The sequence below is a fragment of the Amblyomma mixtum genome, chromosome 8 (genome assembly GCF_055824585.1).
Source record: "Amblyomma mixtum isolate Tamu chromosome 8, ASM5582458v1, whole genome shotgun sequence".
Classification (NCBI taxonomy): Eukaryota; Metazoa; Arthropoda; class Arachnida; order Ixodida; family Ixodidae; genus Amblyomma; species Amblyomma mixtum.
This window is the reverse complement of record NC_143019.1, coordinates 49717311-49741308: the sequence shown is the minus strand read 5'-3', so window position 1 is coordinate 49741308 and position 23998 is coordinate 49717311. Positions and strand designations below refer to the sequence as shown.

At 54.0% G+C, this 23998-nt stretch overlaps 1 protein-coding gene across 1 annotated transcript in view; it reads right to left on the bottom strand.

The window, feature by feature from the left end:
• Positions 1 to 23998, bottom strand: part of klar (klarsicht) — a 324252-nt gene that overhangs the window by 123900 nt on the left and 176354 nt on the right. The gene's annotated exons all lie outside the window — the stretch shown is intronic.

Below are 23998 nucleotides of genomic sequence, written 5' to 3'. Positions count from 1 at the left end.
GCGGGAGTGGCTGACGCAGAACAGCGCGCGTACTCGCATAACGGGCCACGTATTCGACTCTGCGCATAAGTTCCCGGGGATGATATACGCATATGCGCGCGGTGCGCCGGGCTTGGAAGCGGTCCAAGACAATGAGCCATCGCATTAGCAAAAGGGACAGGCTCGGCGGCATCCGTCTACATATATATATATATATATATATATATATATATATATATATATATAAAGACGCGCACGCGCTGTGCACCGAAGGCCGACACACACGCAAGACACGCCGTGCGTCGAAAGGGAATGGGATATGACGTTCGTTCCGAGAAGGAACTGTTCCGGCCACTGCATAGAGTTTCTTACTATTACCTAGAGGGAAAGCTGGCACCCCGTCTATGTGAGTTTGCATAGAGACCCCTCGTGACCACTTCAGCCGCCACCATGGGCGCTCAAAGCATCATGGGCCGGTGAGCTACCGACTGCCGAACTACAACTTTCGGCCAAAGAATAACGCAAAAATAAACGCTATTCGATAATCACGAATGTCCTAACATTCAATATCCTGTCTGTAAATTGCAACAAACGAGCAGAAAAGCATTCAAATGGAAAGTGTGCCGAAAATAAGAGGCGACTCGCTCTCCTATTGGCCAAGTATTGAACACTGCAAAAACTAATATTTCGTGGTTAACAGGCGCATTTTTAAAAGTAAACAAGTTTTCAAAAAAAAATATTGTTTCTTAGATACTTTAAGAGGTTTTTAATAGTATTTCGGAAAAGTGAAACCTTTTATTGGCGTGGTTTGTCGTCGCGTTTTTACTACTATGTGTTTTGCCCACTGCGTTCGCGCGAAAGTCGTCTGCGCGCACACGAACAGCGTTTTCGGAATTAAACATCTTAGTAGTGCCACTCCATGTTCCCAAAAAAGTACGACTGTCCCGCAACAAGTAGCTCACCACCCCATGATGCTTTGAGCGTCCATGGTGGCTGAAGTGCAGCGCCGCCAGCTTTCCCTCTAAGTAATAGTAAGAAACTCTATGGGCCACTGCGCCCGCCGCAACGCCACCTCGGGGCAGCCGCAGTCAACTCGACGCAGCCTGCAGCTTTTCCCGCGCACGCGCGCGCCACCCCTGATTATATTGCGTGACACGACTTCGGCGGTGGCCATTAATCTCGGCCGCACATTTATTGGCCTGTCAGCGTTGAGTTATTGAACGCGCGCACATCTACGGTCGCCCCGAGAGTGCCCGTGTACGCGCTTGCGTTCGTACAGCGATTTATACGAATGAACGCAGGCACGCACACGCAGTAAACAAAGGAAGGAACAAACAAACAAACAACCGAACAAGTAAACAGGCGCACATTGAAGAACGTAAAATGTACTCCAACGGTGGGAAATACCCCGTTGGAAGCACGCACGACTATGGATTGCGTGCAAATGTATCATGATCGGAATCCTGTGCCGCAATCTCGCGCGCTGCAGGATCAGAGTCCCCTACACTCATGGAGGAAGGAAAACTAAGGAGAGGCCCTTCGTATTTCCAATGCACTGGCGAGAATGTGGCGGAAGTGACGTCAAAATTTAGGCTTAAAAAGTCGGGCCACTAGCAACGTTGTCGTTGTTGCTAAGAAAACTCGGGCCACTATCAACGGCGTACAGCGTCGTTAGCGTCGTTGTTGCTAGGGGCCCGAGTGTTTCTCGGTGGCGGTGGACGGGCTTTCGGCACGGTGTGTTCGGCCTTGCGTGTTAAAGTCTACATGCCTGGCGTCGTGACGTTACGCACGCATCTAAGATTGCTTTTAAATGCAGCAAATAACCGCTCATTTGATATTTTGTTCGTCAAACTTGGTGTCGTTACGCGGAGCGATCGATGCATTGAAATGAATCTCGCGAAAGGTGGCACTCCGGAACCGCGCTTCGACACGCGAAGAAGCGTTGATTGTTTTGATCAGCGAACTTTCGCACATCACCAAACAGCACAGAAACATGAAGCCGCTCTCGGCGATGCTGAGCTGCGTTTCGAAGGCCAAACGCGTAGCCCGAGGAGGATGGTGAGCTGAGCAATGTCGTCTTTCTTCGCCTGGCGTCGGAAAAGGTTCACCGCACCTGTGCGCCGGTCTGTGTCTAGGTGCGTGTTTGCGGGGAGGGAGGTGTAGGAGTGTAGCGGCGAGCGGCGTGTTTTTTTTTTTATAGCTTTCTTTTACGAAGCGCTTGCGAGCCGCGCGCGATCCCCGCCCCGTAGCTCGGTGGAGAAAGAAGATAGTGAGGAGAGCCGAGCCAACTTCCGGTTGCGGGGCGGCTTCACAAAAAGTGACGTCAGGGCCTCTCCTTAGTTCTTTCCTTCCTCCATGCCTACACTCTAAACATACAGAAGTAAAAAGGGCGTAAGCTGTTCTCCAGCGCCCCCACTTTTATAAACGGGTGCGCTCCAGAGGACATCTTACCCCCTTTTTACTCCAATATAGGCGCATTCGTATTTGCAGTGAAGCAGCGTGGGACTGCGCGCCCTCTACACGTGTCCGCACGAACCAAAAACCCGCATTTTTGACGGCGGACTCCGTGTTTCGTTGAAGACACTTTCGATCCCTCTGTCATCTCTAATAAGACTCCATACCACGAAATGGTAACTTATTGGAAGGTAAGCCAAAGCCAGCCCTTGCAAAGATTTATTTAGACAGTCTATATACCGTCAATAGACTCATGTATATAAAGTATATAGACTTTCTATAAACTCTTACAGACTAGTCTAAAGGCAATACAAACCCTATAAAAAGGTTATAGACAGTCTATAGATTAGTGGCCATGCACTCTCAGTAGACCTTTGTCTACAGACAGTGTATAGATTATGATTAGACAAAAGGAAATATGTATAGGAAGGCAATAGAGTCTATACGAAGTCTATAGACCATTTTTGTAAGGGAGGACCATGCGCCAGTCATGTCATCATACGTCTATCGTCGACCTGCTGCACTGTTATAGCTTGGATAGAAATATGACTTCCCTAACCTTAGGAGCCAAGAGTAGAGTTTCCTACGACGCAGAACTACACAAACGCGGCGTCCACGGGCTCATACATATCTCGTTATTCTTCGATAAATAAATCGACAAACGTCGTGACCATTTTTTCTGTGAGCGTGGCACGATTATACGGAAAGGAGAGCAGGCTATACGCAACGGGCCACGAGCACTGTGCTAACAGCATGTAATTGCAGCGTACACATACATAGCCTGCGCTGCTGAGAGCTTCCAAGCTTCGCTGCCGTTTGCGTCGAAAAACACAGACTTCAATTAGAAACCGGTGCATGTATATTACAAATGGCCCGCCCGCTTTTGAACGAGGAAAGCCGCGCTTAATCCAGTTCGGCCGTACACCGCTACCTCTTTTCTAAGCGCTGCATAGGGCCGCTCTTGTTTGAAATAAGAAGAAAAAAAAAGTAGAGAACAGAGAGAAATAGTAGCGGGCGCCGGCCGCTTCTCGCCTTGCGAGCACATATATCATCGCCGCGCACGCACCAACGTTGACGGTCCTTAATTGTGACCCGCGGCACAAAAACGGCCGCCGAGCCGTTCAAACAAAACGTTTCCTCCGCACGTCGGAGAGAGGTATGTGCTACGCTATAGGGAGGAAGAGGAGGGAAATGAAGTAGTCGAGAAGGAGAAAGAGAGAGAGAGAGAACAGCGGCGGACAGAGACGTTCCCGGGCCATGACAAACGGACCGGTGACTTCCAGGCGCCGAAACGGGGACTACAACAGCTACACACACACGCAACAGGTAGAACAGAGAGGGGGAAGGGGGTATGCCAATGCGCAAATAGACCATCACGCGCTTCTAAGAATGGGGGAGACCGCGCTACACGGTGCAAGCGCACTTTTGGCAATTACCGCGCGTTTGACAAATGGTTGGGCAGAGAGCGTGTGCATACAGCTGTCGCGGAATAATAAAAAAACAAAAAATAGAAGAAAACCAGAGCGCCGGGCCGGCTGGCACAGAAAGGGCGCTGCACACACGCGAGAGGGCCTGCCGACTCGAGAGGAACGCAATTACCGCAGAACGCCGCAGCTCGTGGCACAAGGACGACTCTGTATAGAGAATAACAGCGCGCAGCGGCATGCACTGCACGCGAATCGCGCGCGCGCATGCGCACTACATGCACCGCAAATGAATGAGGCGCAGAAAACTAGGGGTCCATAACGGAGAGTGCACAGAGCATGCAAAGAGGAGGAAGGGGGGGGGGGGGGGGGGGGAAGCACTGCTGCTTCTGTTCGCGAGAATATACACACACAAAACGCGCGAGGTGCGTGTGCGGGGTAGCACGAAGTGACGTGCTACCGAGCTTATTAGGCGTGGGCACTGGTGGCGCGCGTGTGCCGTCTACACTGCACGCTCGGACGCGTGTCGAGAACGGCAGAGACCCAGTTCCCTATTCAAAGCGCGTCCGAGTTCAAGCGAGGAAGCCGGCAGAAAAGCGAGACGCGCACAGAGGCGCGCGAGTCGGTTTCACGATCCGTCTCGCCGCTTCCCCGGGTATACACGGAAGTGGGCGCCGCTGTAAGAAGAATGCGGGAACAAAGGGGAAGAAGTACAAATCTTTTTATGCGCCCACGAGGGCACCGTCAGTCGGCGAAGAAGCCGAAGTTGGCATATCCGGAGCGCCTATTTCCAAAACCTGGCTGCTAGTGCAACTCGCCGCGAGTGCGGCGCCGCCAGCAGCTAGGCAGAGCACGGCTACACATACCAAACCCAACTAACTGCGCGTGCGGCAATGCCTCTCCAGTTGCGTACGGCAGCACGGTGCGAGGGTTCGGTGCCCCAGGTGTTCAGTGCGACTTTTCGCCGATCAAACATTTTTTTGTAGCGAGAGCTACACTACGCCAGCTCTTCGAGCCGTCAGCGTGGCACCCCTTGAGCTCCGTGGCCTTGAGCCGGTTGGTCACGTGGTGCGGAGCAGCTGCTGCTGCCGGCGAAAGCGAGCTGCAACAGCTGTGCGCATGCGCCGTGTCGAATGGGGGGGGGGGGAGTGGAGAGGGGGAGAGGTGTCCCAGCTGTATAAGTAGGCGGCTCGGCGGAGGTCTCGCGTCACTCCAGGTTTAAGAGCTAAACCACAGCCAATTTTTTTCCTCTCTCATTCACCTTCAGATAAAAAATTATATTTTTTAATTTCTCCAAGGCCACGCGTTAACTTCCACACGAGAAATACGGAAACTGCGAGCACAGTTTCCGTATTCAATACGCTTCAGTCATGTGTCGTACAGATGTACGACGGACCGGCCAGGATTTGTAAATACCCCTCCGGTTTAACAAGCCGGACTCTATTTGGTGCCCAGCTGAGAGTACAAGACATGGAAAGCAAAGAAGAACAAGGCTTTCTCGTAGCCTTAGCGGAAACATTTACCCACTTCAACGTCCTTCCCGCTAGGACATTCGGACATTCAAGTTGGCGCACGCTTGCGTGACAGCACTCAGCCCCGTGGCGCTCAGTAACGGAGACGAGGAATCTGGCTAGCAAACCTGTTTATACGGCCAGCGCTTGTGTAGTTCGCTTTCTGCGGCCATAGTTTGTTACGCCGGTATGAAAATCACTCACATATGACAGAGAGTAGATTAGGTTTTAGGTTTTATGGGGTTTAACGTCCCAAAGCGAATCTAGGCTATGAGAGACGCCGTAGTGGAGGGCTCCGGAAATTTCGACCACCTGGGGTTCTTTAACGTGCACTGACATCGCACAGTACACGGGCCTCTAGAATTTCCCCTCCACCAAAATTTAACCGCGGCCGGGATCGAACCCGCGTCTTTCGGGTCAGCAGCCGAGCACCATAACCACTGAGCCACCGCGGCGGCGACAGAGAGTAGAGTGAAATCGAAGAGTGGACCTCTCCTGTGGCAGTGGCACTCGCTCAATCCATGGCCTATACGTCCTGAACTCCATGACGCAATACATCGGTACCACCACGAGCTTCACCACACCAACGCTATAGGCGCACAGAATGCCAGCAGCTTTAGTTCTAGGCGGACGCCAAACGTGAACTGTGCTCGGAAACACGCGTATCTCAAACCATCCATCGGTAGGAAGACCAATTCTCAAGTATTTCTTTATTCAGATACCTACAGTGTTCCCTACGGGAAGGGGGAAGAAATAACATCTGCACAGATGCCACCTCAGAGTCAGTTTCGAACTGATATTTTCAATTTCAACCGAAGGAATAGCTTGTGAAGGCTTTTTCGTCTTATTTTTTATTCTTCAGCGGGCGACTTTCTGTCGACGCGGCATAGAGACGGCAGACAAAGCCCTTCATGAACCCGAGTGTCCAACAGCTCTTACGTAAAGTGCTTGGCTCGCCTCGGATCAGCTGCAAGACCATGCTGCCCCCCCCCCCCCCCCCCCCCTCTTCATCTGCGCTTGCCCGCTCCCTACTTGGTGCTCGATTTTCAACAACCAATAAAGTGATTTTGCTACTACTACTACTACCAACACCAGTGTGGCTTGACTAAACATCATTTCGATGATGTCCCATACCTAGAGAGATCACGGTTGGCCGGCGAGACCTATACAGACATCATCGTGACGACACCTATAAACACTGCGTATGCGTCGTTGACCACGGTGGGATTGGTCCATTCTAATGCTTTCACCGCTACTGGCTGCACCCAGCGACGACGCCACTGCGCTCGCGCGCTGAAGCCACTGGTGCTACGACCGCAAAATTCAGCGCACACAAAAAAGGAGACAGTTTCATCGAGTCGGTCTCCATCTCTTCTCACTGGTATACTGTAACAGCGCGGCCGGCGACCAAGGCCACCAAGGCACAGACTGCGTATCTTTCTCTCTCGAGAGAGAGATATCGAACGAGTTTAACAGCGCGAAGAAATCTGCGTAAGTGGAGGAGCCGTTTTTGTCTTCATTATTTTCGCTTCTATACGGCGCCGATATAGAGCCGAAGAAAACCGGACGCGGTTACTGCACCGAAGACAAGAGGACGCAGTGGAGCGTGAACAAAGATCCCGCATACATGCATAGGCGAAAACGGCCGAAGAGAGGAAAGGAAGGCCGAAGGAGGGGTTGCGGAGGGAGGGGGGGGGGGGGGGGGGGATATACACAAGCAAAGAAGAGCGCGGGCGCGCGAGCGAGCGAAGCCAGTATTTAGAGTAGCCCGCGGTGGCCGTGTAAATAGGCGCGTAATGGCGGCAGACCGGCGATAAAGCGGGCAGACCTGCAACGGGGCGGACAAGGCGAGTCCCGAAACATCGTTTCGCGCCGCGTGAAAGGGTGCGTGTAAGTACACACATACACTACACACGTGCATGTGTATCCGTTTATGGTGTTTCAAAGGGGGAGGCACCCCTTTCCCCCGCGGCCAGCCGTATATAATACACCGGCGGTATTCGGGTAACGAGGTTGGTTATTAATTGGGATGCAGACCCCGATTCGGGCCTTTCACGCGTCTGCCAGCCGTGCGCGCCTTCTTTTCGGGGTTGAGCACCGGGCAGGCATCCCCTCCCCCTCCCCCGTATCCATTCGCCCCAGACGAGCACGGCATTTCTTTGCCACGCGTGCATGCGTGCACGCCGCATAGCCGCTGCACTGCTTTCTGCATCGCTGAAGGGCAAGGCAGGGCTTCGCTTTCGGGCCAGCTTTTACTGGGAGGGGGGGAGGGGGGGGGGGGGGGGGCGAGCTGCTCCTTATAGTCGACCTGCCCCGTTGAACAAGGAGGCGATCGCGGAGCCCGTGTATGCGCGAGGCTCGGATCGGCGTATAGCCCTCCACGGGAAGTCGTCGTCTCTTTAGAAACTGCACACTCGCTCAAGCTTCCTCGAAGGACACATTTCGCGATTGCATCCAACAGGGCTGCACGGTAAAACACATTGCTATACCGGATGGTTATCAGCGGCGAGCTGACGCAGAACGCGAGTGGACGAGAGATGGCCGTCCAGAAAGCGAGCACGATAACATGCGGCGATCGTATAGCGTAGACAATGCCTTCCATAATTATTTTCTGTGTATTTAATAAAGATATCGCCGGCCATGGCAATGAGGAACTCGACACGTCGATGCCGCCCACCCCTCTATGTGTAGCGCTCTGTACAGCCGGTGATATATATGCGGACTATTAAATAGCCAAGCGACTAACGGTAGCAAATAACGCAGGACTTGCGACACCTGTGAATAGTATTAACGAAATGCCAAGCCCCCAAGTCACTGACACGCCCAGCACAACAGCTGTCTCAAAGCTACAGGGTTCTCTGGGCAACTCACACAAGCTATGTAAGAAGCACACATGGGAGTATACGTTTTTTTATTCCCCGAGGAGGAAAGGAGGAAGGTTGGGGGTATAACTATAAGCTAATATAAGTTTCGTAAGGTATGGAAACCCTATAGAACGTAGAGCCTTTTCCAAAAGTAGCCAGGCTCCATGGTTTGCTTCTCACTCGTATAGCAGTTCCCTGAAGGTCAAAAAGTTCTTTTAAGGTGAGGATAGGGGTTCTCCTTACCATACAGGGATTCAGAGCTTGAGGGCTGGCATAATAGCTTTAATATACGACTGAGCAGCAAACCATGCAGCCTGGTTACTTTTGGCAAAGACTGTACCTGACAACACCACATCAAAAGTGACCCCCCCCCCCCCCCCCTCCCCACCCACACACACACACGCGCACACAAAAACCGATTGTTCGTGAACTTCCTTTCACGCTGGACAGCAAATACGGTAAACTCCATTACTCCTCGCCGCCGCCCGAAACCGTGCGGTTCGATACCATACCCGCCTTCCCCAAAGAAGACAGCCTGGCTGAACCACTAAGCGATGTACTAGAGTGCCGGCCACGCCGAAGTGTGCGCCCCCAAACGGGACAAAGCGGCAAGGCGTGTGCATCCATGGGATCACGGGAGACGAGGGACAAGTGTCGAACACGTGTTCACCTACTCATCTCGTCCTGGCTTCTTTCTCTCGGGCCGACCAGACAAGTGCCCGCCAGTGTCCTTCCTATGGGCCGCGTAACAGCACCGCTCGCGGCCGGCCCGTTACGCCACACGATCGGCCGCTGCCGCTCGCACCGAGACGACGGCGACGGGGACGGGAGGCCAAGAGGCCACGGACAAGCGTGCGTCATCGCCCAGCACAGCAGCCGCGGCCCTGAAGGCAGCACGGACACCTCTAACTTCCTGCGCCAGTGCTTACCGGCGGTAGTCGAACAAAGGACCACCGTTCCGGCCGTCCGGCAATAACGCAACGCTTTGTCTCCCCGCGCCCGCCGCGCACATATGGTACGCGGACGCAAACGGCGGCACCCGGAGCTACATTTCGAACACGGAGGACAAGCCGAAAGAGTTGCGCCACGGCCTTGGGACCCCACGAACACCGGTGCGACGGAGGAATGTTTTTTGTCTTCTTTTCTTCTTCGTGAGTCAAGGTGCCGAAGTCACGGCAGGTCACGTGACTTTGCCCTCCACCCCCCAGGGGGGAATGTGCCTCCCTCCTCCACCCATCGGCAACCAAGCGGGACAGGAGCCTTTGTGCGCGCAGCAAGGTCACTCTCAAGTGGCGGTGGCGAAGTGGGCGTCGGCGGATTTCAAACGACCCTACATGCGCGCGCGAAGTTTACGACGGATGCTTAGTACGGGCGGAAAGCTCGCACTCACGGACATGCCCCCGAAGAGGTCCGGAGTCTAGAGGGGCCACGGTGGAATGTACCTGTTACGAAAATAAAACAAAAACAAAGAAAACAACGAAACGAAACTCCAGTAGACGGCCCCGAAGGGTAGACGCTAGGCCTTTTGTCTTTACTGAAACAGGTGTAAACCTGAGTCACAGCGACAACACCAGTCCCCTCCGGCCACGCAGTTATTAACCATGAGGCCTATACATAGTTATACCCACGAAAGAACGGACTGTTTTGAGAGGCCCGTTACAGCAAGACAAATGTAGAGCAGGAATGTAAAAAGGCGTACACCCGACGGGTCAGTGAACTCCGACGATAGTCAACTTTCAGCGTTGTTCGCCATGCGCCGTCTTCTTGTGTGCCCGGCTCCTTTGCACTCTAACGTCGTCCTGTGTCCTCTGTGTCTGCGTCCTTCCGCTGGTTTTTTATGCGAAGCATACTACTTTAGCTACCACTTCAGCCCTTCACCGTGGTTATGCGCCTCCAAATCACGTGATAAATGACGTCACACCACGTGACACGAGACGTCACGACAGTGGAGAAACGGGGGCCCACCTCGCGCCGTCGCTGTGGTTGTGCGCCTCCAAATCACGTGATACATGACGTCACACCACGTGACACGATGACGTCACGACAGTGGAGAAACGGGGGCCCACCTCGCGCCGTCGCTGTGCGCCTCCAAATCACGTGATACATGACGTCACACCACGTGACACGATGACGTCACGACAGTGGAAAAACGGGGGCCCACCTCGCGCCGTCGCTGTGGTTGTGCGCCTCCAAATCGCGTGATACATGACGTCACACCACGTGACACGATGACGTCACGACAGTGGAAAAACGGGGGCCCACCTCGCGCCGTCGCTGTGGTTGTGCGCCTCCAAATTACGCGACACGATGATGCTTCGCATTCTCCAGGCTTAACCAAGTTAAGCCTCAGCCATTTTTTTTTTTGTTAGAACTATGTACCAACTGGCCCAGCTATCCAGCCTACTGAATCCTTTGCACTCCACCAGTTAACCGCACTTCACCGGCACGAACTCATCCAATTCAAACTATTTTTGTCAAGCGTGTTACATGCAGCTGAAAAGCTGGACCCAAAATGGCGTCCTCGTAGACGTTTACCCTAATGAACGCGGTCCACATCCCAGACCAACGGCAAGGGCCTAGAACGCGAGAGATGTCTGAGGGCAGAAAGGAACGAGCGAAGAGCGGCAAACACACAGGGAGGCGACAAAAACAAACAAGTGATCCGAGCAAGATTTACGGCCGGAGATATCTCAGGTTGCCGTTGCGCAACACCACGAACGATTAACGGGACGAGCGAACGCCTTTTCTGCCGTTGCCCCCGATGCGAACCTCCTCCATCGTATACGATTAACGAGCCAGGAGACAAACGGCCTTTTGCGAAAAACGCTACAGGAACGCTACAGCGTATTGCAGCGCTGCCAGGGAGTCCACGGAACGACATCGCCCGTTCGGCGCGACGCCTTGCCCGTTGGACAAATCGAAAACTGTTTTTTTTTTTTTTTTCAGGAAAGGAAATGACGCAGTAACAGTCTCACTTGTCTCGGTGGACACTCGAACCGCGAATGATACGCACCCCTTAATTAGCGGTCGCCGGTTCCCCCGAATATAGGTCGCCGGTTCGAATACCTGCCGCAAGCTAGGCTCTAACTTAAATATTAAGTTTGTGCTGCACGAAACGCTGAATCATGCGACATTATCCGTAACATGCTGCGGCAAACGGTTGGCATGATGAGATTTCTTTTTTTTTTTTTCCGACGCACGGTGCCGACAACTACGACGCCTACGGCTTTTCGACCAAAGGAGCTGCATACGCTGTCGCGTATGCGACAGATGATCGTTGCCAAAGCAGTTGGGCTTCACACGTCGTTGTGTTCCCGAGGTCTATATATATGAAGCTTCTCCATGAGGAGGCAATCGAAAGCCCAGCAGCGTCATTTTCACAGCCCGCACCACGCCCGGAGGAAGGACTAACTCAGCACAGTGACCCGAACTTCCTGGACAATGCGCAAGGTGTGCATAAGCCAACGAGGAAGTCGCTGCAGAGACAACTGGAATTGCCGAGGAACTGTGCCGCAGGCCCGGGACACAGGCAACGCGTGTAACGGGAACGCACCACTATTCCGACCCGCAGAGCCAAGGCAGACGAGAAGGAGAGCGCGCGGTAGCACAAAAGACAGCCGTTTGTTGTTGGCTTCCGGTCAGCGGGACATGGGCGGGACGCAGAGACGATCAACGGCGACTGTTAAGCCTTTGCACCCCAGAAATGTTAGCTCCTTTATAGCACGGCGCAATGTACGAACGTCAGAAGTGACAGCCAAGCCGGCGCGCAGTGATGGAGTCAATCTATAAGGGGGCCGGCCGTCGAACACACGCAGTCGTCGATTTGGCGGCAGGCGAAATGACAAAAGACGAAGCTCGTCCGGACCCTGATTGGCTGTTTGCCGAACGAGATGGACTTCGCAGCTGCGTCAAACAAATCACACTCGCCTAACCCGGACGTCAGCGCGAACAGGAAGGAAATCATCCTGCGCGTTCTCGGCCTTCCAGACAATCGCCTTTAATGTGCCGCGAGGCAACAACTAGCCTAGTTTCGAAGCGAACCTAGTTTCGCACCAGAGATTCAGCCTATACAGCTTCTCAAACTGCGTTTCAACGAGACCAATAAGCGGCCTTTTAGTACTCTATAGGCTTCCCACCTGGCCTTTCCGGGGCAGCACGAAATAACTATACAGCGAACGGGAATCGACAGTAATGATCTGATACGAAAAGGCAACCCGATATTATAGAACGGCAAAGTCAACTGACGTAGCGTCCCAAAACTGCCGCAGCATCAGCGAGGAGGCTGTGAACGGGAAGGACACAGAAAACCACCTCGCGAGACGCGTCGCGTACACAGGGGGGGGTCTTGGTCGCCGCTTCCGCTGCGCGAGTTCTTGCTCGATACACATACTGCGTAGGCTTCCGCCGCCTAACAGCTCCGCAGAACGACATTCACGCAGAAACGAAGGAAAGCCCTGAAAAGAAGCCGCGAATCACCGCGGCTCACACGGGCGCACTGTGCCCCACAGAAGAGCCCGAGGCACGCTGGAGATATAGTAGGCAGCGCGGGTACACAGGGTATACGACGCACAATGCGCGTGGCCCCGTCGCCGAACGGCGTTACGCAACGACCAGTCAATGACGGTGGTCGGCGCGCCAAGTGCACAGATAGCGGGGCGCCGAGCCGGTCGTTACGGCGGCGCCGTGGCAAGCAGCGGCACGCCGTCTATAGGGAGAACAAGAAGAAGCCAGCCGGGGAGGTGGCGTAGGTAGCGCCTGAAGCTCGCTGGCTTGGGAACTGCGCACGATTGCGGACGATGTCGGCGCATGACGCACCGGTGTGCGCGCGAAGCAGAAGCGCTGCTGCTCCGGCAACTCCTCCACTGCATGGAGTCGTCGTTGAGGAGGAGGGAGGAAAACGACGCGCCGGATACCCACGCGCGTCCTCTCCGGAAAAAGAAACGGCGCGAGAGATGCGGCGGCGGAGTTTTTCCCGCCCACCCGAGTCGAAGTTTAGTGGAGCGCGCACCAGAGACCCGGTGAATCACGCGACCGAACCACCACGCTGGAAGACACTAGGCGACGCAACGCTCTGTATATACACAATCACCTTCGCCAGGGTAGCAAGTTAAATCTGTGGGCTGGGAACTTTTGAAGAGAGCCTCTTGTGACTATGAGCTGGCCCACCCTACAGAGACGGACAAATGCTGGACAGCCAAGGTTTCCAGATCGGTAAAGACAAGCGCTTGAAAGACCAGGTACGACGAAGAAGACCAGACAAGCGCACGCAATTGTCCCTGCTCAGAGCGGGGATAGCAATAGACCTAATTCACATCTGCTTTCCAAGCCCGCTTGATTTTTTTCAAGACTACGCTAACACGACGGGGTAGGATCGGCGTTGATTAGAAAGAAAATAACAGCGCACGGAATGAACCCTCGCAAAATCAGCAGTCGGAGCGTTTTCGTTTCAGACTAGGCAGCTGGGACGGGATCTCAATCAGGCGAGATAATCAGAAGTGACCGCAAGTTTTAATATCGCCGGCGTGAAAAGGTAACACCTGTTGTTGGGCTGGTTAGCCGCAATTTAAAGCTCGTTATAACGAAGTTGAAGGGGGCGCGGCGATTACTTCGTTATAGCCGTAGCTTCGTTGTAGCCCGTGTTGACCGAACTTCGAAGCGGAATCGCCATTCCTTCGTTACAACCGTTACTTCGTTATAACGAGGTTCGACTAGTACGAAACCATGTAGCGAAGTGTGTGTGTGTCGTAAGCCAAGCGAAGAACGTGGGCACTCGCTCGGCCGACAGGAGGAAGAAGAGAGGGCGGTCGAGAACGAACTCCCACCGGGCGAGTCCCGCAGCACGAGGCCACATCGTCAGAAGGAAACACGCACACGCGCGTTGTACGCGGCACCCAAACAAAGGAGTCGGGGCGATACAGAAAGAAGAGCCGAGCACAACAACGCGCTCTCCGCTTCGCTTCTCCGCAGGTTCTCCGTTTTCTTCTTCAGCCGCCGTCGTGGCTGGCGAAGTTGTGTCACACACGCACCGCCCACGACGACGAGCCGGCCCGCTTCCTCGGCCTCCCCCTTCCCCTCTTCCTCGCTAGCGAACCGGTTAATGTGACTCCCCGAGAAACGCAGAGATACGGCCGAGAAGCCGAGGACGACGCGAGATCGCATGTTAGCGCGTACCGTATCTGCCGGCGTACAACCCGGTGCGCCCTTCTCCCACAAGGCTGTGAGGAGAAGACCTCCTCGAGGGGGTGTCAACGCGTCCAAATTCTCGCAACTCAGTCGACTCTCCAGGAATCGTACCTGAATGGGACCGGAAATTTGTTTGAATTATGCGGAAACAGGAAATTCAATATGCACGAGCTCGAATCAACATTTCGCTGAATTATACAGCTTCGTTGTTGCCGCTCTTCGTTAATCTTTGATTCATCCGTTCATTCAATTTGCGAGCTGCCGAAATGCCGCTCACCTCAATCTGTAACATATCGCACACACAGTACCAGTGTTGCTCGTCTTCCAGCGCGGACGACCGAAATAGGCTGTACAACAATGCAAGTGAAGTCGTAGTCGAAGGCATCTCAAACCATTCGCGCGCTACAAATAAAATTTACATAATGAAAGCGCTCCACTGTAATCCACTCGTCTTTAAATAGGGTTTGGCTCATAATCCAGACCCCCCTCCCCTAGTTTCTTCGTCTCGCAAAATTGGCGGTGAGTCGACCCAGCTGTAAAGCGGGTTACGTGCGCGTAAGCGCAAAAACAGTGAGTAACCACGTGCGTGTGTGTGTGTGTGTGTGTTGGGGGGGGGGGGTCCCATCACAGGCGCGCAGAGACAACGTTCCGTTCCGCATCCCAGCGAGGGATGTCCGAATAACCAACAAGACAAGCGCAGCCGCCGACGCCTCCGCCGTCACCGGCCGCCGCGGAAGAGAAAAAAGGGGACGACGACGCGTGAGTCATGGCGCAAAGTCGCTAACCGCGCGCACTGCGCAGTGCCCCGCTAGCGCCTCGCAACATCATCCCCAGGATAAGGGTCGGCCTTTTTGTAATTTTTTTTGGCCTTTCTTCAGCCTGCAAGACAATCTCCGTCGCCGAGGCGTAGGCGTATGGGGAGCCTCGCTGATCCGCCGCTCGCTTCCTGAAGCTGGGAGTGACACATGCGGCATACAGAGAGAACCTCGACTGTATACACTCTTTCAGTGTATATAACTTCTTCCCGCGCGCTTTTTTTTTTCTTTTCCATCTCAAATGCGCACTTTTTAGAAGTCCCACCTTACACTGTGGGAATCCACGGCGTCTCCCATCCGCGTCCCCTGTGCGTATGTGCCCTGGGAAAAACAAACAGCCGAGGCGCCGTGAGTTCTCGAGACTCTTCAAAACTCGCTATTTTTGTCCCGTTCCGCTCAGCGTAGGACGACGTTACTTGGCCGGCCGGCTACGCGGGACATAAAGATCCCACACAGCGCTCACGGAGGTGGTCCCAATGTGTCGGGACGCTGGCGCGGGCGTGTTTGCACGACTCCCCAGAGAGACAAGAGAGGGAATGGAAACGCCGAGAGCTCGCATACAGAGAGGGCGAAATCGGAGAACGAATGCGGAACTATGGGTCGACCGAGGAGCATCTGAGAGGAGGGGGGGTATCTATACGCGGAAGCGCACGCCCGCCTTGCAGGTAGCGTGGAATAACGGTGATGTCAAGCACACGTGGAAACGTAATTAAGAAACGTTTGAATGCAGGTTTGCGCCGTGACCGATACAATTTCTGATGACTCATCCGTAGAATGCAATAGAAGGGACGGAGCTTCTGCACTCGTTCAGAAGAATACAGGCGGTCGGACATATTTATCAATCATCGTATAGAATGTGAAATGTTCTCGCTGCCCCAGCAAAGTGTCTTTTGCACTCTTTGGCGTGCCTAAAAGAGCACGAACTACCTAATCTAACCTAACAACATCACAGGCATCATACGAGCAATGGGTGGCAGCCCTGACCAGCAAGCAATGGTCTGGAGGACCAACGTCAGACCATCACACAGGTGCAGGCAAGAGTGCAAGCCACCGGAGTCTGGAACTAAGGAGTCCGGCCACCCGACTCGTCCATCATCTCTCTCTACCACAACCACACAGAAACGATTGCGGCAAGTTTGCGGCGACTACTATTACACCGCGCCGACAATACTGCGCATATAAAGAGAGGCCACTTCGGCGTAGGGTTTGTGGGTGGAATCATTTTAAAATGTTCGCAGGTCACTGAGTTTCAAGCTGGGCTGCGCACAGCGTGGGTGAAGTGGTCCCGTTCGACACTTAAAGCCTCGAAGTAGTTAGGGGAAGTTATCCTATACCCTTTGGACATTTTCAATGCAGGCGGTATACCGGAATCCTATCGAGTGGCCTGAGAACGTCTGAAGAGGACTGCATACGTTCCGCACCAGTCAAAACAACTAAGATGGGTAAAAACACATCGGTGCGCTGGACTCCATTCGATGCACACTCGCTGTAAGCTAAAGTCAGCGTGAATAAGGTAAGAGGATGTAGTAAATGATCGCGGCGACGCCTGCCGAGTTCACCGCACCTCCGCGCGCGCCGCCTGTTGGTCGACGGCCGCTTCGCGCTCCGCGTCAGCGCCCGTGCGAAGCGAAGTCCTCGCTCCTCCGCACGTAACGCTAACGAAGCCACAGCGACGCGCGAGGCCGCTTTTAGAAAGCGCCAAAGTTTCTTTCTTTTTCTCGCGAAAAGAAAAATCCCACCCGTGTATCGAGCGGAGGAGCCATGCAGCCAGCCAGCAGAACGTGCGATTCTCTCGGCTCCCTAATATTCTCACGGCCATACACAGCGTATGCAGTGCCGTTTCGGCGTGGAACCGTAAAGTAGTAGCAGCAGCAGCGATGCCGTTTACAGCATCGTTTAACGGGCGGCCATCATCAGCGCGCGCACGGGGGAAATAGCCCGCGACGAGACGACTGCGCTCGCCGCGAGCGTCGAAACAGCGCCCAGATTCGTGCCGAGGCTGGAAGAATGAGAGAGAGAGCTCGGCACTGAGGAGAGAACTGCACCGCTCGGCGTGAGTGCAATTAAAAACAAGAGTGGACCCTCGTGCGCGCGCGCGAGCGGACTCGGCGGGGAAACGGCGCCGAGACGAAGAAGAGAACGGGGTTGAAACAAAGAGTGCCGTCTCACGTAACTGGTCAAACAGGCGGGTCAGGGCACGGGCGCCGTTACGCGGCCCCCTATGCTCCACGCGCTTAGCTCTGCAGCGCGCCAGGCAGAGTGTGTGCGCGCTCGCTGGCGGCGCTCAGACAATGGCCCGCGCGGCGAGGGGAAAAGAAAACATACAAGAGTAAAGAAGATGGGTCGTGCATAAGCTACACAGCACGACAGACACGGTTGTTGGGTCGACAGTCGACCGCGTTAGGTTTCGCGGAACAAGTAGACTACTTGTCGAGGGCGATGATGGGTGCTGCAGCTTGGCGGCGCGACGGGATGATCGGCTGGACCCTGACCCCCGGGGCCACCGACATGCTCAGAGGTTAGTACTGCAGTCGGATACAACTCAATAACGAAGCGGCTTGTCCCCGTCAAAGTACACCCCTTCTAGCCAATGGTTTCGGCCGGTGACAATGCAGGGACAATGCTGGGATGTTCACGAGAATCGGCCGACACCATTGGCTGGAAGGGGTGTACTTTGACGGGGACAAGCCGCTTCTTTCTTGAGTTGTAACCGACTCTAGCGCTCAGTGAATTGACATTCTCTCTCTCCCTTCACCTGTGGAAAACAAGTCTGAGACGACCCCGTGCCAAAGTTGGAGACGGAGAGCTGTGATGCACCGGAGGGCCTAAAGGAAAACAAATCAGGACGAAAACACAGGCTTTCGAATACTCGGGCATCATTGGGCCTCCCGGAGCTTCACCGAAAAGAAAAATGGCGCGATGGGCATCGCGGTAGTGCTCTAAGCACGCACATAAGGGCATACAGTCGTTAGATATGTGAATGGGAACTAAGCGTGACAGTCTCCTGTTATCTGTCTAGTCTTCTTATTGAAGCATAATATCCATAAGTCATGCTCAAATTTAGTGAAGATACAGCCCTAAAATTTTATGAAAAAAGTTTGTTCCCTCTTATATTTCTCACGATTGTACGTGGAACTTAAAAATGAGGGTTGACATACGAGAGCCCATCCATATATTCTTCCTCCAGACTCTACTCGAATAACACCACACTCCACAGAGACTACGCCCGGCACAATGGAGGAAAGTGCCGAGGCTTAGCCATACATTTAAATGCTGAGCCCAACAAACTTGCGACGCTGTCACCATACCTATGAATGAAAAGGTATACGGCTCGGAACTGTCGAAGCCTTGAAGAACAATCGACTGCACGGCGAATGTGGGCCTCTCCGAGGTTCATAGACGAGAGGATACCGAAGATCCAACGTGGCTGCCACACCAGACAACACAGAATCGCCGTCACCACACAGCTCTTCGTAAACACCAGCCTCGGAACAGCACGAAGAGTCAGGGTGACAGATCGGCGTCACCAACTTCAAACCAAGAAGACAACCGCCGTCAGGGGTCGGACGGATAAAAATTCGTATTCGTTTCAAAGGTACAGTTCGTTCGAGAAGCGAAATAGACCAGTAAGACACAATGCGTTGATCCGACCATACAAAATGCAAGTCTCCATAGCCGGAGCGGGCCTCTGGACAGCCGTGGCGGTGGAATGCAGCCACGGGACCAAGCGTACTACGAATGAGCAATGGGAACTATAGAATGGGCACCACGTAACTACAGCAGAAGCATGCTGCCAGCGAGCACATCTGCCACCGCTCTTAACTGGAACAGCGCAGCACAGTGGACACGAGGAACGGACATAGAGAACTACAAGGTGCTGTGCTGATCCATCACGAGGGTCCTTTAAAGCCAGGCGAAAAGAATATATCGAGGTAACCCCTGATATTCATTCATACAGCGTCTTGGATTAAAGCTCACCTGCTATAGCCGGATACATCTCAAGAACGAAGCGGCAGATGCCTTAAAAGAAACCCTCCAGCCAATGGCGAATCCCCTTTCACCTGGCACCCACTGCGATGTCCCGCTAGCAGGTCCAAGGATAAACAACCACGACGTCGGGAGAGAATCTGCCGACGTCACTGGCAGGAGGGCTTCCTTTGAGGGGATTCTGTCGCTTCGTTCTTGAGTTCTATCCGACTACAGTGGCACTCTGAGCTGACTTCCAGCGTCGGGGTATACACGCAGGAAACTCTGCCTCGTCACCTGAAACGACGCCTGCAACCGTAGATTTTTTTTCACGACCGGGCTACCCCCCGTAAACCGTCACCGTGTTCTTGATTTTACTTTTCCTCTTCTTCCTTCTTCCTCTTCTTTTTCTGCTTCCTGCACGCGAGGTGATTTCGTCCGCTCCTCCACACCACACCAAGAATGGACGACGAGGGAACGGGTCAGCTGCCCAGGCGGAGATCCACGACACGGGCTAGTCCATCAACGACGAAGTGTCCAAAAGCAAACACCCACCTACACACACACGTGTATGGCCCCGAGAACTGCATGCCCGGCTCCTGAGAAGACCATTGCGGAAGAGGGGGGGGGGGGGGGGGGGGGGGGAGCACGTATCGGCTCGCTACTGCGGGCCCGGAATGGACTCAGCCGAGAAATGGACCTCGCGAAATGATCACGCGGGCCAGGGAAGGACACCAGTACACGCGCATGCAAACAAAGCCCGCGAGAAAGAAAATAAAAAAAAGAAGAGGAAACTGACAGGAGCGCCGCAACTGAGAAACAAGAGGGTATTGCTTTCGAAATGATGAAAGAAGCTCTCCCAAGATGGAACGGCGAAGCAGGCAGGCAGGTACCACCAACGCCACTGCGAGCGGGTACACGAGCCCAATGGTCCTCCACGAGAGGAGACGCACCCCGCACAGACGCACGGTGTGGAACCATCAGAGAGTACGCTAAGGACGAAGAAGAAAAAATGCTAGGGTCACCCGCCGTGAAGAAATGAAGGGATACTCGAGGAAGTAGTAGAAGAAGAAGAAGACAGGGGGGGAATGAAGCGCAGAAACGGAGAAAAGAGCACGCCGCGGCAGTAGCAGCAACAGCAGCAGCGGCGGTCGAGGCGGGGAAGCCATCGCGAGGGGGGGGGGTGGGGGGGGGGGGGGGTAGGAAACAGGGTCGCCACCGTAGTTAGCCTACTTCGGGGCGTCATTGTTGCGCCGAGAAGCGGGAGGAATGGCACTCTCCCGGCGGTGGCCGAGAAGAGTCAACCTCCTGCATGCCGCCGCGGCGCGCACTGCCGCGTCACGCCGCAGCAGTAAAAAAAAGAAAGAAAGGAAAACAAAAAGCGGGGGGGGGGGGGGGGGGGGGGGTCCAGTGCCCCGTCGTCGGTGGCGGTGGTGGTCGGCGCGGCTCCTGCGTGCGTGTGCGAGCCGAAAGAGAAAGAATGAAGGAAAAACCATGAAAGAAACCGCTCCGCGGCACCCGCTCGCACAGGAGACCGGCGTTGCGCGAAGTCACAGCTCCGCCAGCGCGCCGAGGACCACTTCCCGGCGCTGGAGTTGACCCAACGTTGGCGAACGCCGCATGGCTCGATCGTCAGGAGGAAAAGAACCGAAGGAAGAAGATGAAATTCGAAAGAACTGCGCGACAACGTTGAGAACAGTTTCACTGGGGGAAGGGGCGGGAGTCCGGCAGGATCATATATCTCATACTCATACGTCTCTCACACATCTCACACTGGTATGACTCTAATAAATCTCATACTCGTATGACTCTCATGCATCTCATATTGGTATGTCTCTCATAGATGTCATATTGGCATGTATCTCATAGGTGTCATATTGGCATGTCTCTCATATATCTCATACTCGCATGTCTCATAAGTCTCAAAACTCTTATGTCGCTCATACATCTCACACTCGTGTGTCTCTCATACATCTCCTACTCGTATGTCCTTCGATATCTCATTATGGTATGCCTTCATACAACCATACCCGTATGTGCCCCATACATCTCACATCGGTTTGTCTCTCACACATTTCATACCCGTATGTCTCGCATACATCTCATACTCGTATGTCTCATACATCTAATACTCGTATGTCTCTCATACATCTCATATACTCGTGTGTCTCTCATACATCTCATATACTCGTATGTCTCTCATACATCTCGTATCAGTATGCCTCTAGGAGGTGCGAGCCCCTGCGGCGTACAGTAGCGGCTCACTAACGGGGCTGTGCAAGAGAATAATGGACGCGCACCCATCGGCCACGCCTCCCATACGGAGAGCGGAGACAGGAACAAAGACACGCGACGCGAGCGTTACTGCAATACGCCCGGCCGGGCGTACAATCTCTCGGCCGGAGGCACTTGACTATTGAAGCACGCTGGTTCCCGCCCGGCCTAATGGAAGCTCTCGGGTCGCCCTGCAGTGCACACGACACAAAGGAAGGCGGAGCGGGTGTTGCAATGAATCAAGGCGGCCGGACCGCACCCGGGCGTCAGCCGACCGATGCAGAGCCGTTCCACATTGTCGTCGACGTGTGTGTATGCTTGCGAGTGCTTCGCTGACCGCTCGCGTGCGTGCGTGAGTGTGAGGTGACTTGGTGGACTACGCCGACATTCTGTTACCGAGCGCCAAGCCGCGGGTTCAATGTCGGCCACTGGCGGCCGCAATTCCGAAGGGGGGCACAAACGCAAGAGCACTACTCACACACAGTCTTTGTGAAAAGTAACCACTCTGGCTGGTTACTGAATGAAGCCTTGTTGCGGAAGGAAAAAGAAAAAACAGAGCGTAATGGCGCCGAAAGCTTACGCCTGCAGGGAACAAGGCGATTACGAACTACTCACATTTTAGCAGTAGAAAAAGTAAACGAAGAAAAGGGGCAAAAAGATTTATTTAACGGTAAAATATATATATATACCTGCCCGGGGTAGCCTAAGAACAAACAACCCTGGCATAAAGTTATGTTCTGACTAAATAAAGCACCAATCTACCCTTTCATTCGGCTTCGAATATCCACTCTGCACTACGTGGATACGGGATGGAGGAATCTGCGGAACAGCGCGACTAAAGCACAACGGTAGGCCAAACTCGCGGAAACTTAAAGAAAAAACAACTCCAAGCCAAGCCAAGACGCTAAACGACCCTCCTGAGAGCGCCGAAGTAGTGCCCCAGCGATGGCATCAGCAAAGCGCGAAGACTACAGCTCTCCAAGCCAAGCCAAGCAAAGCCATGACGCTAAATGACCCTCCTGAGAGCGCCGAAGTAGGGCCCCAGCTATGGCATCAGCAAAAGCGCGAAGACTACATTCTCTCCAAGCATCGGGGACAATCGGAAGTCGCAACAAACGAGACTCACTCCCCGGCCGCAAGACGTCGCCCCGGTAGACGGAGCCCCCATTAGGCGACAGCGCAAACGACGCTTCGCGCGGCGGAGAAGAAGCTCGATCACAGGTTCCCCGTTGCCCGTGTACGAGCGCGCGTGCCGGGTCAATGACGGGGTTCCGAGACCGTCGCGCCAACTCACGATGCACTGAGGCAAGACGGGCGCGAGTCGCTCGCCCCAGTGTACCAGAACAAAGGACTGACGTCAGTGAAGTGGCGCCGAGCGAGCCGATGACGGAGGCGACGGCGGTCTTGTGCCATCAGCCTCGCAGTTCGTGCAGGCCGCCGTCCTCGATACCGACCACGGATGATGCTGACGGCATGCAACCGCCACCGTGAAGGTTACAAATCGCTGCAAACGCATCACCGACACAATATGATGCGCCGTTTGCACCCGCTTCGCAAAATACGCCTCCGCCTATACCTCCTTACCGTTTCTAGTTTCAAGCTGCATATAATATTTTCTTTTTTTCATTAATTGATATTTATTTTCCTGACATCCGGCCAGCGCAATATTTAGTTCTTTGCAAGATTTGCGCTGTGCAGACTCGGGCTCAATGGCGAGCAGCGTAGCTGGATTATTAAACGGCATAGTTTGTAGCCGTCGGAGGTGACACTCTTCTGATTTATTAACACCCTTAGCAGGCCTCGGGAGAGTGTGCCTTTCAAAGCGCAAATGCTGTAGTATCTCTGAGTATGTTGCTAACGGAAAGAAGAAGCACAAATAAAAAAGAAATAAAAAAACAACAACAAGATGCGTGGGTTAGGAAGCTCTCGATCACGGCTGTACGGGGAATCAAAGATGAAATCGATGGTCACACTTCGACCGTCAGTGTAAACGTGAAATACAAAACGACCACAGCATGGGTCTGTGGCCTTCGTGGTGCAATGCTGTTCTACTCGAGGGCGAATATCCTCAACGCACCCCCACGGCATGAACGTCTACGGGAGCTGAAACGCGTTTTGATGGCGGTAATGATAGGGCCGCACATACCCCCCTTACACCGAGCTATCAACATTACACTGGATCTGGCCGAAAAGCAGAGCAGACACGAAGAATACTTCGGGCAGACACGCAACAAAATAAAGGCCGTCCTTCTGCGCGGATCGAACTGATGAGATCCGTGCCGACGACGCGAAGCCGGTATGCAGTGCAGATAACCCTAGCGCAAGAGTTGCCGTCGCTCGCAGACACGGGAACCCCTTACCACCAGAGCAGCCGGAAGAGGAACGAGAGTGGGTCCGATGGGATAATGCTTGCGAGCGGGCATCAGCTGCCTTGTACATCCCAATGGGCACTAGAATTCTCGTGGACGTCCCATGGACGTCCCATGGATGTCCACAAGACGTCCATTGGAGGTTTAGTGCCCACTGGA